The sequence below is a fragment of the Mercenaria mercenaria genome, chromosome 1 (genome assembly GCF_021730395.1).
Source record: "Mercenaria mercenaria strain notata chromosome 1, MADL_Memer_1, whole genome shotgun sequence".
Lineage (NCBI taxonomy): Eukaryota > Metazoa > Mollusca > Bivalvia > Venerida > Veneridae > Mercenaria > Mercenaria mercenaria.
The window spans coordinates 13,713,320-13,725,599 of record NC_069361.1 but is presented as its reverse complement, the minus strand read 5'-3'; the positions used below and the strand labels follow the sequence as shown (position 1 = coordinate 13,725,599).

At 34.9% G+C, this 12,280-nt stretch overlaps 1 protein-coding gene across 2 annotated transcripts in view; it reads left to right on the top strand.

Moving 5' to 3' along the window:
- Positions 1-12,280, top strand: part of LOC123544928 (xanthine dehydrogenase/oxidase-like) — a 102,429-nt gene that overhangs the window by 33,760 nt on the left and 56,389 nt on the right. The gene's annotated exons all lie outside the window — the stretch shown is intronic.

Here is a 12,280-nt window from a genome sequence, read left to right as displayed (position 1 = left end):
CAACACATTATTCCAGTTGCTAGACTTAAATACATAATGACAACACATCATTCGCTTGACTTAAATACACAAAGACAACACATTGTTTCTTTGATTAGACTTAAATATAGAAAAGGCTACATTAAGTATTTCATTGGTTAGGCATATACATACAAGGAGCAATACATTATTTCATGGGTTAGACTTAATAACAGGAGAGAAACACATTATTTCATTATCTAGATTTAAATACAGAAACATATATTCTAGAATAACACATAGTTTTATTGACTAGAACTATGAACATATATTTCTTTTGCTAGATAGATTATGGATCAGCTTTTGCCTTTGTCAACTCAACCTTAATTAACTAATACACAGATTGGTTAACTATCATGGTCATTGCAATTTGTGAACCAGTAAGCATGTAAATTTTTTGTTTTTCAATTTATTGTTACTTTAGTTTTATTATTTTCTACAAAGTAAGATTTATCAAGCACACTGAGTAAAATTACAAGAAAAAATAAGAAAAAAGTTTGATAAAGTAATAATTATATCCCCAGATATGAAGTAAATGTGGCTATTTTGGAATCAACCTCGTCTGTTGGTTTATTGGTGGGTAGTTCATGTCTGCTTCAAATCTTCTTAACCATTAGGAAGATTGTCATAAAATTGGCATCAATTATTAACCTCATGAAGACAGTGTGCAGAGCATGAATCCAGGTCACTAGGTCTTAGGTAAAGGTCATGCTTGTACATTTGTATATGGAGCAAATATGAATAAAATATATATTACCTTTGACCTCCAAGAGTGAACTTGAACTTGCATTTAATGGCTTGGGTTGTGTGTTCTTCACATTGACTTGGTAAACACTTAAGGCTAGTTATATAAAAGTCTACCAAGCACTCTTGAAAACATGGACCAGATACAAAATTAAGCTATTTGATCTTTGACCACCAAGCATGATCTTGACCTAAGACCTAGTCATAGCTCTTGTTGGATTTTTAATGAACAAATCTTGATTTTAAACTGTTCAAATAATACCCATTTTTATACCCCCAGATACTAAGTATATTGGGGATATATTTGAGTAATGCATGTCAGTTATTCTGTATATTTATTCTGTAACTTTTCGTAATTTACTACATCTTCTTGACCACTTGGAAGATTTGCATAAAACTAGCATTATTTGTTTGCTTCATCAAGACCCTGTGCAGAGTGCCAAACCCAGGCCACACTCTGAGTACACAGTCAAGGTCACACTTGGATGACATTTGTCAAATACCTTAACTTTGTGTCTGCTCCATATCTTCTTAACCACTGAAAAGATTTTCATGAAACTAGCATCAAATGTTAATCTTGTCAAGGTGACATGCATAGCCCTGGTCATTAGGTTCAAGGCCAAGGTCACAGTTGAAGGTCAAAGTGCATGATCACAACATCTAATACTTTTCCCATGTGATAGCAGCATGTGGGGATATTAATCGCATTTAGTGATAGTTCTAGTTTTTCATGAAACCAGATCTATCTGATGTAATTTAGTGATTTTATTAATTCAGCTAGAAAATTGGTTTGTTTCCACAGTTATCAGAATTTGAATTTCCCTTGTGTAATAAATTCATCATTGAATTTTTTTTAAAAGATAAAAAAAATGTTCTGGGAACTAGTACATGGTCTTTCTAATTAATTTTTCCTCACAAAAGGCAGAAATATATAGTTTGGGTATTGTATACCAATATGCTGAAAATACAAGAAGTTGTAAACACTGACAGGAGGCATGTAAAAAGTATCTGTCAATTACAGGATGCTGTAACTACAACTGTACAGCATTTAATTACCAAAGATTAATATACATCTGCATGTTGGGTTCCTTGGCAATAGAAAGTGCATTTAGTATTTTTGGTTGATCTAGATCATTGTTATTAGAAATATATTAAATTGTTTTTCACAATAACTGCAGTAAGGAATGAAATAAGTAGAGCAAACCTGGTAAATAGGAACTTTCATCGGGACTTAAGTTTTTTGTTTCAATTCTGGTTTAGGTCATTGTTACTAAAAATAGAAAAAAAAGATTTTTGGTCTGGTGAGTAACTTAGAGATGAGAATTTGTAACCAAACTTGGTTGGTTTCATGGAGACTAAAATTCAGTTGCATTTTGGCTTATTTTTGTCAAGGTCTAGGACAATGTTTCTTAAGTACAACAACATAACTTTAGTTAGGATTGAGACATCAATCTTTGCACTAAACTTTGTTGTTAAGAATCTTGCACAGTTGCAATTTTGGTTAGCTTGGGTCAAGGTCATTGTCACATATGTATACTTCTGTTAAAACTGAGGTACTTTGATTAAAAAATGTGTAAGTTGTTTGAAATATGGAATGAGACATTTGGATCAAATTGACATGTGTTTTGAACGAAGGCTTTTTCATGTAAGAACTGTAAAAAATATTTTACAAGGTGATGACAGAATTCTAAGTTTTTTTGTTTTTTTTTTGCTAAACAATTAATTGATAAACCTGTACTCAGTTTGATCAACTTGTACCTAATACACCGGTGGTAAACGCGCAATCCAATTCCCGCCGGGAATACGCTTAAAATGGGTTGCGCAACGTCCGGTGCTGGTGTTGCGCGTGAAAAAAGACAAAATTGAGGTGTGTGAAGTTATGATTTTGCTTAGTATGAGACAAGAATAAATTTTCTCGAAAAATGCAAAATGCTATTCGACACAAATATGGTAATACATCATATGTGTAAAATATCTGGTTTGTAATTTATGATTCGGCTCCATTATCACAAAAACTCAGGCGACACGAAGCGTGAAAAAAGTATGAAATCAACAAAAATGGAAGTTTCTGACCTATGATAACTCAACTGTTTTAAAGTAACGAATATCAAAATTATTTGCTTCAAATCCTGCTTACGGGGACATAATTGACAAAAAAATCATCGGGAATGGAGTTGCTCGTATACATCATAATATATATAATGTATAAGCACAACTCCATTCCCGGGGCGCAACCCCATTCCTGATTATTTTTTGCCAATCTTTCCCCCAAAAGCAACATTTCATTTAAGAGTATGTAATATTGATGACTGTTTTACACGTGTTAGAAGCGTTACATTTCCAGAAAGAAGGCACAAGAGCTAGAAAATTTGCATTTTTCATGATTCCATGCTTTTTTGACAGATCGAGCCGGCAGAGTTTTCGTGATAACAGAGCTGATTTTTAAATTAATAAGTTGGTATTTCACACATATGATCTTTATTCATTCTTGTGTTGAATAGCATTTTGCTTTTTTTCGAAAAACCTCATAAATGTGTCATTATTTACAAAAACAAAACCCCACCTACCTTGATTTTGTATATATTGATGCGCAACACCAGCACCGGAAGTCGCGCAACCCATTTTTAGCGTATTCCCAGTGGGAATTGGATTGCGCATTTACCACCCGTGTAATAATTGATCTAAAATTTTCACCTACATTAAAAATGGGGCAATACCAATTGATATTAACAATATGCATATTTTAAAGCATGGGTTCAAATAAAATGACAAAGCTGAATATAAAGGTATGAGATGACCAAATTCCTGGTGCGAGTTGACCAAATCAGGGTACAAGCTAACTAAGGTACAAGTTGACAAAGATTTGAGTTGGCTGGCTGCCTGTAAAGACACATGGACAACTCATAGTTTCATTGGATAAACATTAAAGTGGAAGGGAGACTCATTATTTCATTAGCAAGATATATAGACCCAAGGGTAACAAATCATTCTGTCTGCAAGACATGAAGACACAATGCCAACACAATTTTTCATTGACATAATGTTCAACTGCGAATTGTGGAGTGCGGTAGTGGAGTGCAGTAGTAAAAGTTGTTATTGTTATGACCAGAAACTCTGACCTGCAAATCCTACATGTATACCAGTGTGTATGAGGTCATTTAGCATATTAATATATTCACTGTCAGGTGTATTGGTACAATTTTTGGTCAGTGTTATAGTAATTAAACAATACTCATGTTTGGTGTTAGTATATATCCCTGTAATGAAACTGTCAAGGTGATACTGTAAATTTTCTTGTGATGAAGATTTCAGGATTTCATACCCAATTATGTTATGAATTTGCGAGCAGACGACTGTAAAATGGTTGGAAATTGCCATTGATTTTTAGCTCACCTGTCACATAGTGACAAGGTGAGCTTTTGTGATCACCCTTCGTCCGTCGTCCGTCGTCAGTCCATCCGTCCGTCTGTGCGTGCGTCCATCCGTCCGTCAACAATTTCTTGTCTGCACGATAGTGGTTCCATTTATGATTTTATTTTAAGGTTTAGCAGTATATCACAAAATAACAGATTTTTAGCTCATCTGATTTTTTGAAAAAAAATGATGAGTTATTGTCATCACTTGAGCGGTTGTCGGCGTCGGCGTTGCCTGGTTAAGTTTTATGTTTAGGTCAGCTTTTCTCCTAAACTATCAAAGCTATTGCTTTGAAACTTGGAATACTTGTTCACCATCATAAGCTGACCCTGTATAGCAAGAAACATAACTCCATCTTGCTTTTTGCAAGATTTATGGCCCCTTTTGTACTTAGAAAATATCAGATTTCTTGGTTAAGTTTTATGTTTAGGTCAACTTTTCTCCTAAAGTATCAAAGCTTTTGCTTTGAAACTTGGAATACTTGTTCACCATCATAAGCAGACCCTGTATATCAAGAAACATAACTCCATCTTGCTTTTTGCAAGAATTATTGCCCCTTTTGGACTTAGAAAATCAGTTTTCTTGGTTAAGTTTTATGTTTAGGTCAGCTTTTATCCTAAACTATCAAAGCTATTCCTTTAAAACTTGCAACACTTGTTCACCATCATAAGCTGACCCTGTAAAGCAAGAAACATAACTCCATCCTGCTTTTTGCAAGATTTATGGCCCCTTTTGGACTTAGAAAATATCAGATTTCTTGGTTAAGTTTTATGTTTAGGTCAACTTTTTCTCTTAAACTATCAAAGCTATTGCTTTAAAACTTGCAACTCTTGTTCACCATCATAAGCTGACCCTGTACAGCAAGCAACATAACTCCATCCTGCTTTTTGCAATAATTATTGCCCCTTCTGGACTTAGAAAAATCATTTTCTTGGTTGAATATTATGTTTAAGTCAACTTTCCTCATAAACTATCAAAGCTATTGCTTTAAAACTTGCAACAGTTTTTCACCATCATAAGTGGACACTGTACATCAAGAAACATAACTCTATCCTGCTTTTTGCAAGAGTGATGGCTCTTTTTAGACTTAGAAAATCATGGGTAGGACAATATTTCTATTATACGAAAAAAATCAGATGAGCGTCAGCACCCGCAAGGCGGTGCTCTTGTTTAGTAAATGAAACAGCACCTTGACAAACAACTTATCTATCCAATACATGCTTTACTGTTCTGTCCCACAGAGTTGGATACTTAAAAAATTCTTAACGAGTTGTCCCCCTTTGAATAAGAATGTCATTTGTAAAGAAATAAATGTAAAGAATTGTCAAAAACGATGTTTCACATAGTTATGTAAAGTTTAAACACTCGCACGATGTTGCAAATGCATCAAAACGAAGACATGTAACAGCTTTTTCAAAATGGTGAGTTTTTAAAGGCGCTGAACTGTCCAGAAGTGTGGCCCCTTCATGCAGTCCCTTTCCGGAATTCAACATATACATGAATAAATTGACAATGGTTTTGTAGGATAATATAAATGTTTTATATGCTGTTAAATTTTCATGTAAAACAATGCTTTCTTTCTATGATTTGATGACGTTTGAACTTTTTTCTCCGAAACATGGACCTATACCTTAACCAAACTTGCACACAACTTGTATCACCATAAGATCTCGGTTCCTTTCTTGAACTGGCCAGATCCGATTATGGGTTCCAGAGTTATGGCCCCTGAAAGGGCCAAAATTAGCTATTTTGACCTTTTCTGCACAATAGCAGCTTTATTTATGATTTGATTTTTACCAAACTGGCACACAACTTGTATCACCATAAGATCTTGGTTCCTTTCTTGAACTGGCCAGATTTCTTTATGGGTTCTAGAGTTATGGCCCCTGAAAGGGCCAGAATTAGATGTTTTGACTTTGTCTGCACAATAGCAGCTTCATTTATGATTTGATTTTAACCAAACTTGCACACAACTTGTATCACCACAAGATCTTGGTTCCTTTCTTGAACTGGCAAGATTCCTTTATGGTTTCCAGAGTTATGGCCTCTGAAAGGGCAAGAATTAGCTATTTTGACCTTGTCTGCACAATAGCAGCTTCATTTATGATTTGATTTTAACCAAACTTGCACACAACTTGTATCACCACAAGGTCTTGGTTCCTTTCTTGAACTGGCCAGATTTCCTCATGGGTTCCAGAGTTATGGCCCCTTAAAGGTCCAAAATTGGCTATTTTGGCTTTTGCAGCCATATAGAGACTTCATTTATGGTTTTATTTGATACAAACTTTCAAAATAACTTCAACAACAATAATTCTTGGATTTCATGACAAATCAGATCCAAGCGTAGGTTCAGAGTTATTTTATATCTGATTACCTCCCCTGATTGTAATCAAAATGGATTTATGTCAGTAAGTACTAATAGGACTTATTTGAAATTTCATTAATGTCATTAGTTGGAATGATCCAATCAGGGTAGATAACTATGGCAGGGCGTCAAGTTACCTATATTTACCTATATTTTCCTATATTTTAGCCCTCTACCTATAATAACCTATAAAATCCTATATTTTGCCAAAATACCTATAAATACCTATAATCTGGAAATTTTGTGGTAAGCAAGGAATACAAAGGTCATTCAAACCATTAAAAAAGAAGTAATTCTATGATAATTGAGTTTATAAATATGCTGTTACCTTTTAGGCATTGAAATTTGTATTCCTTTCAGGTGTAGCGACCCTGCCCAGCCCAGCTTTAGGAAAGCTTTAAGTAATGGAAGTTCTTTTTTCAATTGGAATATTTTCCATTTCTTAAAGCTTTCATGTATAAAAATGTGAATAGGAAATGCACATGTTTTTATTTTGTTTTCAGAATAAACAAGCCTTAATGTTTCATAATTAAGCCTCATAATGCCTGCTGATAAGAGTCAGTTTCTAGATAGGTGGCTATCAGAAGTAGATGGCAATGGACATGAACTGAAATTATGGTGTGTCAAGGGGAAGAGTGACTCTTGATAATGAGGAGATTCATCAAATCTGAGTCTGTGAACAACACATCACCAGAAGACTTGAAGACATTTGACTTCAGTATTGTTAATCAGCTTAGTGATGAAGATATTGTCTTGGGAGAAGCACGACAGGAAATATCAAACATGAAATCATCAGCAGCTCAGCACAAAGAAATCCTTGGAATTCGAGCATTCTTCACCTCAGTATCAAAATACTTGGTCACTCAACTTCCTTTCCAGAACAGACTTATAAAGTCATTAGGTTGCCTGCCTCCAGTCAGAAGATTTGAAAAAGACTCTGTAATTGATGCTGAAATTTTGACCAGGGAGATACATTTTGATGAAAATATGACTGTTTATATTGTGGATGAATGGAAGGTATATCAAATAGAAGATGATTTGAAAGAAGAAGATAGAATTGACCATTATTGGAGACAAGTGTTTGTGAAGAAGCAGCTCAAGTACAGATTTTTACCCCAACTTGTCAAGAAAGCTCTGGTATTACCACATGGAGGTTGAGAGAAGTTTGTCAGTGAACACTAGTGTAGTGACTAAGGACAGAGTTGCCTTGGGTGAGAAAACTGTTACTGCCATCAGAACTGTGAAGGACATAGTTAAGTTCAGTGATCCTGTAGATGAACAACCTCACAAAATACTATTAAACAGTGAAATACTTCTGGCAGCAAAAATGGCCCATAACAAGTATAAACAGAGGATTGAGACAGAAAAAGAAGAAAGAGAGAAAAAGAAACAGGAGAGAGAGAAAGAAAGGCTTGAAAAGAAAAGACTGGAAGAACTTGCAACAGAAGAGAAGAATAAGACCTCCTTCATGCTTAAAAAAGAAATGGAGATTCAGACAAGGTTGACTGAAGCAGAGGAACTGTTAAAAGATGGGAACAAAAAGCTTTCTAAAGCTGTTGAAAGTAGTGACATGAAAGGTGCTTCTGTAGCACAAATGATGATAGCAACAGCCACATCAAAGATAGAGGGTATAAAAAAGGAAATGGACAGGGTACGTGAAAACCAAAGGGAAGTTGAACAGCAAAAGAGACAGTTACTGGTTAACAGACTAGATAAGTGCAGTTCTAAATCATCAAACAAAGGAAAGAAACAAGAATCAGCCATATCAAGTTCCAAAAGCTCTGCCACTGCTTCAACAAGAACTTCAAAATCTGAACCAGACAAGCAAGCTGCCTCTTCTTCCAAGTCAAGTCCTTCATCAGAAAAGCATTCATCCAAGAGAAAGAATGAAGATAAAGAAACAGATGCCAAGAAATCCAAGAAGGTCTAATGTAACAATATTATAGGACCCTGGGTCAAGCGACTCCATGTGTTATCATGTTTACAGAGATCATGGTATTCATAAGTATGAAACTGTTGTAATTTTGTTCTGTAGATGGTTTGATTATAATTGTTTTCTTTTTCATTCATGTACAAATGCAGGCCCAACACAATATTTTATACTTGTATTAACAATGTACTGATATATGTTGTTAGCAATATGGCTTGGTTTGCCTAATTCCCTGTTAAACTGATTTGAGTACCAGTATTGGTAAAGTTTTGTTTGTTGGTGAATTAATAGTTTATTATGAAAGTAAGATATATGTCAAAATGTTATTTGTTTAAAATCATAAAAGTAGCCACTTTTTCTGTTCCTTTGTATTTTATGTTTAATAAAAGAGAGTGCTGGTAGGTAATGGAGGAGGATAAAACACTTGTCTGACTTGTTTTCTTCATTATAAGCAACCTATATAATCCTATATTTCTGGCCCCCAAATACCTATATTTCAGGATCCTACCTATATTTTTGACTCCCAAAAGCACTTGACGCCCTGCTATGGACTGATTTTATGTCAAATTACTTCCCTTTATTTCAAACTGAAATGGGTATATCTCCGTAACTAATGAAGATACTGATCTGAAATTTCATTTATGTCAACAGATTTATATGGCAGATCCTTCTTTTGTTCACTTACAATAATTTTTTTTTTCTAATTACTTTCCTTTTACGTTACTATAAATAGCTTATATTTAGTAACGTTTTTATTATTGGCCGTACGGAAAAACCGAGACCACTTTTCTGTGGTACAGCATGGATGGTACCTCCAATTTTTAGGTGTATTTTGACATATCTGTACCTTGTAAGAATTTTTTTTTCTTTTTTGTTAAATTTTTTCCCTTTGTTGTTACTGTCCTTTGGACTTAGATATTTTGTTGTTACTGTCCTTTGGACTTAGATATTTTTTCTGAGGACCTTCTTGTCCTCAGGTGCAATGATAACAGGTGAGCGATATAGTGCCATCATGGCCCTCTTGTTGTAAACTTCGAGTGAACCAGATTTTCTCAATCTTGTAAAATGTACAGTATTTTCTTATTTTTAGCTCACCAGTCACATAGTGACAAGGTGAGCTTTTGTGATCTCCCTTCGTCCGTCGTCCGTCCTTCCGTCCGTCCATCAACAATTTCTTGTCTGCACGATAGTGGTTTCATTTATGATTTTATTTTAACCAAACTTGCACACAACTTGTATCACCATAAGATCTCGGTTCCTTTCTTAAACTAGCCAGATCCCATAATGGGTTCCAGAGTTATGGCCCCTGAAAGGGCCAAAATTAGCTATTTTGACCTTGTCTGCACAATAGCAGCTTTATTTATAACTTGATTTTTACCAAACTGGCACACAACTTGTATCACCATAAGATTTTGGTTCCTTTCTTGAACTGGCCAGATTCCAGTATGGGTTCCAGAGTTATGGCCCCTGAAAGGGCCAGAATTAGCTATTTTGACCTTGTCTGCACAATAGCAGCTTCATTTATGATTTTATTTTAACCAAACTTGTATACAACTTGTATGATACCATAAGATCTTGGTTCCTTTCTTCAACTGGCGAAATTCCATTATGGGTTCCAGAGTTATGGCCCCTGAAAGGGCCAGAATTAGCTATTTTGACCTTGTCTGCACAATAGCAGCTTCATTTATGATTTGAACTTAATCAAACTTGCACGAAACTTGTGTCACCATAAAGCCTTGGTTCCTTTTTTCAAACCGGCCAGATCCCTTAATGGGTTCCAGAGTTAAGGCCCCTGAAAGGGTCAAAATTAGCTATTTTGACCTTATCTGCACAATAGCAGCTTCATTTATGATTTGATTTTAACCAAACTTGCACACAACTTGTATTACCACAAGATCTTGGTTCCTTTTTGAACTGGTCAGATTCCATCATGGGTTCCAGAGTTATGGCCCCTTGAAGGTCCAAAATTGGCTATTTTGGCTTTTGCAGCCATATAGATACTTCGTTTATGGTTTTATTTGATACAAACTTCCAGAATATCTTCAACAACAATGAATCTTGGATTCCATGACAAATCAGATCCAATCGTAAGTTCCAGAGTTATTTTATATCTGATTACCTCCCCTGATTGTAATCAAAATGGATTTATATCAGTAAGTACTCATAGGACTTATTTGAAATTTCATTATTGTCATTAGTTGGACTGAGCCAATCAGGGTAGATAACTATGGACTGATTTTATGTCAAATTACCTCCCTTTATTTCATATTAAAATGCGTATATCTCCGTAACTATTGAAGGTACTGATCTGAAATTTCATTTATGTCAACAGATTTATTTGGCAGATCCTTCTTTGTTCACTTACAATGATTTTTTTTTAATTACTTCCCTTTTACGTTACTATAAATAGCTTATTTGTAGTAACTTTTATCATTGGCCATAGGTTATAACCGAGACCACTTTTCTGTGGTACAACATGGATGGTACCTCCAATTTTTAGGTGTATTTTGACATATCTGTACCTTGTAAGAATTTTTTTTCTTTTTGGTTAAATTTCTTCCCTTTGTTGTTCCTGTCCTTTGGACCTAGATATTTTTTCTGAGGACTTCCTTGTCCTCAGGTGCAATGATAACAGGTGAGCGATATAGGGCCATCATGGCCCTCTTGTTAATGATTGTCATTATTTCTTGGTTTTTGTTCTACAGCTTTCAATAAATTCATCTGTTCTCTGTAGTGTATATTGCCTGGAGGTAGTAGTTTTGGCTATCTGTATATTAATTTATTGGTCTCAAACCTACAGATTTTACTAGATCAGTAGTTTAGATTTATCAACATGACAATTCCATAAATAGCCAGGTTTTTTTACAATGCAAATGAAAATGTTGCTAATGTTTTGCCTGCACAAGCATCTCATGCAGTGAAGACAGCCAGTGAATTAGTTCGTGATACGTTATCAGTTGAATAAAATTCTATCATTAGATTTAGATTAGATAGAAAAATAAAGTTCTGAAGTTTTTGCATTTAATTTGTTTGTAAAAACTTCTTAAGCTATGCTTGCCCTTACCGATGTAGGTTCGAGCTTCACTCAGGGTGTTGAATTCTTCATGTGAGGAAGCCATCCAGCTGGCTTACAGAAGGTCAGTGGTTCTACCCAGGTGCCTGCTCATACTGAAATAATGCATGTAGGGGAACCTGGGGTCTTCCTCCACCATCAAAGTTGGAAAGTCGCCATTTGACCAATAATTGTGTCGGTGCAACCTTAAACCCAACAAAAACAAAAACAAATCTTAGGCAGATAAGCTTAACTATATTATACAAATTCTAAGGTTACGTTGAGAAACATTATAAATTGAAAACATTATATAATTTCGGACGGACATATTTCTGTATATGCCAGAAAAACTGATTATGGAAAATGACAGAATTTGAAGATAAATATACATGATTTCCTTGAATTTGCGTATGAAATGACATGACTTGCGAAAATTTCCCGATTTATAGTTTATAATTATCAGTGAGAAAGCCAGACATACCGAGGTTCAAAACTTGGTTACACAAGGTCTTAAACTTATTTACCAGGTCAAATCATAGAAAAACATGTTCACACTCTGGAGGCGCATTTTCTACTTCATGGGTACATTGTTTGTCTTACCTATTCTTTTTCTTTTGTCTGAAAATCTCTGTTAATATTTTGACCCCATACTTCCATCAATTCTTCCCTTAGTTGAGCATACTTCAACAGATAGCTCTTGTTATAAACTCTTTTTATCTGAGGAAAAATTATGTTTGATTCAATACTTTTTGAAACA